Raw genomic sequence first — 8268 nt, 5'->3', positions numbered from 1 at the left:
AGCATAATTCTTTTATTATATTTCTCATCGTATCTTTATTTACTGTCATTTTATTACTCGCAATTTTATTTACTGTCATTTTATTTATTGTCATTATTTTACGCACTTTAATTATCGTCATTTATCTTTACGCTTAAAATATAGAATCGACAAACCGGTCATTAAACGGTAAAACCCCCCTTTTATAATAATATTACTACTTATATAATTATATATATTTTGTATAAATATAGTTAAAAATATAGTAAGTATCACCAGCTCCCTGTGGAACGAACCGGACTTACTAAAAACTACACTACTCTACGATTAGGTACACTGCCTATAGTGTTGTAGCAAGGTTTAGGTATATCTCATCCGTAAATTAATAAAACTTGTGTCATATTTTGTAGTATTTTGTATTAAAAATAATACTATTTCGTACCCTCACGCTACATCATCAATATATATATATATATATATATATATATATATATATATATATATATATATATATATATATATATATATATATATATATATATATATGTATATATATATATGTATATATATATATGTATATATATATATATATATATATATATATATGTGTGTGTGTGTGTGTGTGTGTGTATCATCTTACACTTATGTATATATAACACCTACACCTAATATATACATATATATATCATATAGTTATGAACACATACATGTATAATAATGAATAAAGAATATATATATATATATATGTATGTATCACATAGGTGTATATTATCTATGTAACATATAATAAACAAGTATACATAATAGTTGATTAATTAAATAATAATACTATTATAACTTACACACTTAATTATATAGTAACATTTAAGTACACTAAGTATATTATCACTTATATAAATATAACTTTTCTCGAAAAATGGTCACTGTTAATATAGTTTACTATATTAATAAAAAAACTTATGTCTAATAGACATTAACTAATTAAAAATTATATCTCTAGGTTGAGATCTCCGATTACATACTCCGTTCTTACTACTCGCGTGGAATTTCTGCTATTAAGGTGAACTTCATAGCCCCACTTTTTAACTGTCTTTATATACTTGTTTTAAACTTTTGGGGTGAGACACATGCTTGCTTTTAAACTGTTTTACGCTTAGACGCAAGTACTCAAACTTTATTTTGATTAGTTCAAACTGTGCTAACATGATTTGATTCATGCTAAATCCCTACCATGATATCGTTAATTACTACGTGTAAAGGCAAGCTTAGTTATTGTGAATAGCGCTATTGAGAGTGACGTCTCTATCCGGATGATCGTTGGTCAATGGATACATAATAATGGTTCACAATACGAACGTGATGTGTTTAGGGTAACTTATGGTTAGTATCGATATCATATACACCAGCACTACTACCGAACTGATTAAACTTTATAGTTAAATCTTGTGGTCTAAAAACATGGTTATTATTGATAAACCTATGTTGTTCACTCAACCATTTTGGTTGACACTTTAAACATGTTTTGTCTCAGGTGAATTTTGCTAAAGATTATTTTCTTTTTGGACTTTGCTGCTTTGGAGTCCGCATTTATACATTCATATTATTGTATTAAAACATTTATTGTAATCACATAATACATTCCGCTACTTTAATACATTGGTTATCAATTAAAACGTCTCATATAGAGTCGTTCTCGTTTATACATACTCGTGTTATGATATTGTGAAGTCATATTTCTCCGGCTCTATTTGGGGGTATGACAGCTGGGAAGGCACTGAGTGGGATGCGTCCCCACATATTACATGTGGTATCAGAGCGGTGGTCTTAGCGAACCAGGTCTTGCATTAGTGTGTCTAACTGATAGTTGTTAAGATGCATTAGTGAGTCTGGACTTCAACCGTGTCTGCATGTAAAACGTTTTGCTTATCATTTCGTGTCGAAAATTATTTGCTTATCATTCTTAAAGTCTAGACACATCTTACTGCATTGATTGCATGAATAGTGTATAGACAAAATTCATATCTTAGCGTATCTGCTAATTCATATCTTAGCGTATCTGTTACTGTAAACTTTGCCTGGCATATTCCGTAAATTCCTCTGTAATCTACGAAATCTTTTGTCCTATATATATAGATATTCTATGTAATTAGAATATCATTCAATATCCGAAAATCGTTTCATACCGAAAAAAACTTTACTCAATCGTACGAAATGGAACTCGCCACTAGTTCAAGTTCTTCGGAATCCGACAGCTATTCCGACATGGATGTTCACCTAAGCTCCGGAAGCAGTGTGAGCGGAATGGATCAACCAATTAGCCATCATCTATTCTGGAAGAATTACGGATGGGTTCATAGTAGACTAAACCAATGGAGACAAGAAGAAAGCGATTCTTTCCATCCACCGACTTTCCCTCTTGGCGAAGAACCTGAAGCACTTACCGGCGAACCTGTTCGAAACACCATTTTCTCTCTCATTTCCAGATTATCTCGACACGATTATATTCTATCCACAATTCTAAACCTTATTCATCTACTCATTCTGACCGACAATCATCCCGGAATAATGGAAGAAGTCAACGAGCTACAAGCTCGAGTAATCAATTTGGAAAACATGGTGCAAAACTTGCCAGCTTCAGCAACACCATCAGCACCAACAGTACCACCAACAACCCAAGTTTCAACATCACACACCTCAATATCTCATTCTGTACCTCGAGCATAATCATCGTTCTACGTATCATTCTACATCATTTATCTTTGTTCTTCATGATGATTATGTAATCTCTAATGTTTTAGAGATTATGTATACTAGTTCTAACAGTAAATCAAATGAGTTAATATTATATCTACTCATTAAATCCATGATTACACGTGAAGAAAATATATATGTATATATTTTCATAAGGATTGTAATAAAAAGTTCTTTTGTACAAACTGTTAATGGAGAAAATATTTTAACGGGTAGGTAATACCCGAGAAATATTTAGATTTCACATTAATAAATTACACTGTACATTCTTCGAATCTGATTCAATATTCATTTACTATCTTACTTACATTCACTGATATACGTATCCGTTCACCACAGAATAACCATTTTCATTCAATTTCATATTTGGATTTTGACTTATCAGAATCCAACAAGTAGCATAATGAAGAAAACATTGGACAAAATAAAATTTGTTAGAAACAAATAAATTAAATATGAGAAATTCTGTAAAGAATCCACGCTAACTATTCCTAGCTAACTGTTCCTAATTCCGTGTTACATTTTAATTATCGCAATTTAATTATCACAATTTTAATTTTCGCAATTTTATTGATCGTCATTTAATTTCTGTTATTTATTTTATGCACTTTAAACATCGGGACACGTATACAATGTTTTGACATATCATATTGACGTCATCTATATATATTATTTGGAATATATAACGACCCGTCCTAATTCATCTGGACGAATACATTACATTTGGTTACATCGCGAGGTACTTGACCTCTATATGATACATTTTACAAACATTGCATTCGTTTTTAAAAGACAAACTTTCATTACATCGAAAGTTGACGGCATGCATACCATTTCATAATATATCCAACTATAATTGACTTAATAATAATCTTGATGAACTCAATGAATCGAATGCAACGTCTTTTGAAATATGTCATGAATGACTCCAAGTAATATCTCTAAAATGAGAAAATGCACAGCGGAAGATTTCTTTCATACCTGAGAATAAACATGCTTTCAAGTGTCAACCAAAAGGTTGGTGAGTTCATTAGTTTATCATAAATAATCATTTCATAATTTTAATAGACCACAAGATTTCATTTCCATTTCTCATAAATATCGTGCACGCAAAAATTATTCATATGGATTGAACACCTGGTAATCGACATTAACAAGATGCATATAAGAATATCTCCATCATTTCGGGACATCCATCGAACATGATATAAAAACTCGAGGTACTAAAGCATTCGCTATAACGGATGGGGTTTGTTGGGCCCAATAGATCGATCTTTAGGATTCGCGTCAATTAGTAGACTGGTTTACTAATTCTTAGGTTACCAAGCAAAAAGGGGCATATTCGGCTTCGATCATTCAACCATAGAATGTAGTCTCAATTACTTGTGTCTATTTCGTCAAACATATATAAAAGCGCATGTATTCTCAGTCCCAAAAATATATATTGCAAAAGCATTTAAAAGGGGAGTAATGAAACTCACAATACTGTATTTTGTAGTAAAAATACATATGACGATATTGAACAATGCAGGGTTGGCCTTGAATTCACGAACCTATATCATTTATATATATTAAAATACATAATGAACACAAAATGGTAATCAAACCAGTTATTAGTTATATATATATATATATATATATATATAGTATATTTATATACTATATATATATATATAGTATATTTATATGTTATTTTAAAATAATAATTTAGATATTCTTATAATATATGTAAAAATTATATTTTTATTTTATATAAATATCTTTTGTTTGTTAAAATAGTAATTAATATTTCATTTTAAATTGTAACTTAATTATTTTCATAATAATAATTGTAATCATACTAATAATAATAATGTTACTAATAATAATGATACTTTTAATGACAATTTTAATAATAATAATAATAATAATAATAATAATAATAATAATTATAATAATAATAGTTTTAATAAAAATGATAGATTTAAAATAATGATACTTTTAGTAATAATTATAGTAATCTCTAATAATAATAGTACTATTAATGATAATCATATTAATATTAATGTTAATATTTATAATAATACTTATGCCAATAATAATACTAATAAAATGATACTAGCACTAATATTAATGAAATTAATAATAAATTTTATTATTTTCATAGTAATAATATTAATAATACTTAAATGATAAAATTAACAATAATATTAATAAAACTTATAAAAATAATAATAATAGTAATGTTTTAATATTTATAAATCTAAGTATGATAATACTAATAGTAATAGTTATAATACTAACAATAACAATAATAATAATAATCATAATAATAATAATAATATCAATAATGATAATAATAATAATATTTGTAGTAATAATAATAATAAAAATAGTTAAAATGAGTAAACTACCTTCAATCTTTTCCTAAAAATAAAATGCCTCAAACCAAGCTCGAACCCACGACCTCTCGCTCACCCAATAACACACCAAACCATTTCGCTGCTGCTTACATTTCTGTTATTTTTGATAACTTAATTTCATTTAATTCGTTTTCTTTTTCTTTTTAAAACCCATTTATCACCATCTTAAATTACTATCATCATCCACATGATCTTTCATCGCCATTATTCATAACATCACGAAATTTATATATCACAATTATTCTCATCTTATCTTCGTTAACGTTCTCCATCATCATAATCATAATTATCACATGATAAATATTGTTTTTTTTTGTTTTCCTGATTCTAACTCGATAATAACCCAACCAAGATTGGCCCAACATAACCAATTAGAAACCCACAATAGCTAGCCTAATTTAATAAGCCTAAAAGAAGAATATTTGTGGCCTGTTTCGTGACTTTCAATCGACAAAATGCAGTATTTGTTCACCAGTAACATTATCGTGTCATTTATTTATTATGAGACATCACCACGTCAATTTTCCACTACCTATCATAATCATCTTATTTTAATTGCAATCATCATCTTCCTCTTCCATGTTCTTCGTTAATAGTAACAAAAAACACCGAAAACAAATGGGTATTCGAATGGAGGTGGTTCGGGTGAAGGAGAAAGTGGTTCATGATTTTAAAGGGTGGCGGTTCATGGTGGTCATGAGTGGTAGTCGGATGTTAAACAGAAACAATAATAGTAGAGGTGGCGATAAAAAAAATAATGATCCAAGCTTATGAGTTGTGAAGGTGTTGCGATGGTGATTAGTGGAAGAGAAAAGAGAATGGTGGCGTTTGTTTAGTGGTGGAGTGACGGTTGAGCTGTGATGTTAAAGAGGTGTTTGTCGAACAAGAATGAAGCAAGAGGTGATGAGGTTTGGTGGTTGTGTGGTGACTTATGAAATTGACGATGGTGATAAGATGTATTGGACAGAAACAAAGGGTGATAGTCGTTGGTTGGGAATTGTAATAGTTTTGTGGGTTTGTGGTTATAGCTTAGTCGATGTTGGTGAGCAATGAGTACATATTTGATAGAGTTGAGGCACGCATTCAAACGTTGGGAATTGCTCACGTTGTACGTTATGTACTAGATCTTGTGAATTGGAGTTTATAGATATCGTACTCATATTTTCAATTAATAATAACAGAAGGTGGCAAGTGATTGGTTCGATGGTAGTGGTAGGGTGGTGAAGCTTAACAAGAAAAGAAAGAAACAGCATACGTAGCAGTAGTAGGTTGATTCATGTGATAGTTTTCGATTGACGTTTGAATCGGAAGGTGGGATTTGTTCTTGGCCACGACAACAGTACCCAAGACGTGTTGGTCTTTTTAAGTAGAACCATAAACCAGGAATAGTTAACGGAAACAGAGTGGTAGAAGGTGATGATATGTGTTCAATATGGTGGTTTGAGGAGGAAAGTTATGATGTTTGTAATAGCAACAACAACTTGCAATATTCAACACAATGGAGTGGGTTTTGTTAAGAAAACAAGAAATAAGTTTGGGTTTCTGGTTATAATGGTGTTTGATGAAAGTGCTTTGGTCTTGCAAATCAAAACACACGTAGTAATAATCATATATGCATGCATAACGTGTATATATATAATATTAATATATAGTCAAAAAAAAGTAATCAATTAAAAAACATTGAATCAAATGCTAGTTGGCATTTTGGAATTGCCCTCCGACACTATTCCCTATTTAATAACACGGACTGATTTTGTACCCCATTGTTAATCAGTGATAGATACAAGTACTCAGAAAATCCCAAACTTTTAGATTAACTATATTTATTTATTTTGGTCATTATGGTATAAAATTCGATCCTTAATTTTATTAAATAAAAATTACATCAACTGTCCCTCTCATTTCTGGGTAAAATATAAAAAGTGTTAAAACTTAACAAATAGTTCCTAAATACATTTTTAATAAGCCTAAAATTTATAGAACTCATTTTCGTATCACCATTTATTTGAAAATTACATAAGTTTGAATTTAACTTGCTTAATATCAATAGAAACATCAAACGAGTATTACAATCATTTAATATTTATTTTTAATATACTTTATTTATATATAGAGATATATTTTAAATAATAATTATTATAATATCCTATTTTTATTTTATTAATTTTTAATAACAACAACATATAATACTTTAAATTATATTTCGAATTATTATTTATATATACATACACACATATCTATTTACAATTAATTGTTCATGAATCGTTAGGAATGGTCGAAGGTCAAATGAATGTACGAAAAAATTGTTTCAAAATTTTGAGATGCAACGTAATGGACTTTGCTTATCATGTCAAAACCATATAAAGAGTAAGTTTAAATTTGGTCGGAAATTTTCGGGTTGTCACAGAATAACCATAGACACTCTATATGTGGTAATGTTCGAGTTAGCTATACAGGGTTGAGGTTGATTCTATAATAATATATATACTTTGAGCTGTGATCGAGTCTGAGACATGTATATAATGGGACACGACACATATTAATTAATTTGAATATTATGTATTAAACTATATATGAATTATTGAACTACTAATTGTGGACTACTAACTGTGGACTAATAACATTAGACAATTAAAATGAATTAAAATATTGATTATAACATATGAAACTAAACATTTCTTCAAGTTTTCCACTTGATTTCATCTTAAACCTCATTTGTATCTTGACGATTACAATCTGCGTTCAAACCTTTCATGATCCTTGAAAACACCTCAATCGAGAGGATGAACCAACCGCACTTCATCTACGAGAAGAAAGATTTATGCGTATAGTTATGCACCTGAAAAACTCTCAAAAACAGAGTAAATGTTTAATACGTAGCTGTGCTAATTCCTTTAACGTTATTATTACCAAAAATAACTTTGCAACTCCTGTTCGAAATAGCCAGTTTTGTCACAGTTCTAGCAAGACGACTTCAACTTCTCGTTCGAAACAACCTTATCATAACCTTGATATATATATGCATGCTCTTTTATTGTTACCGGGGAGCCGTTCATGTTCCACCACATTAGCAATAAACTTACCAACAACTTCACTGATCTTTGATGTTCCGAAAAATCATTATATTCATCGAAAC

The sequence above is a fragment of the Rutidosis leptorrhynchoides genome, chromosome 7, assembly GCF_046630445.1.
Source record: "Rutidosis leptorrhynchoides isolate AG116_Rl617_1_P2 chromosome 7, CSIRO_AGI_Rlap_v1, whole genome shotgun sequence".
In the NCBI taxonomy this organism is placed as follows: Eukaryota; Viridiplantae; Streptophyta; class Magnoliopsida; order Asterales; family Asteraceae; genus Rutidosis; species Rutidosis leptorrhynchoides.
The sequence above is the reverse complement of the archived record's forward strand: the minus strand, read 5'-3'. Positions refer to the sequence as shown.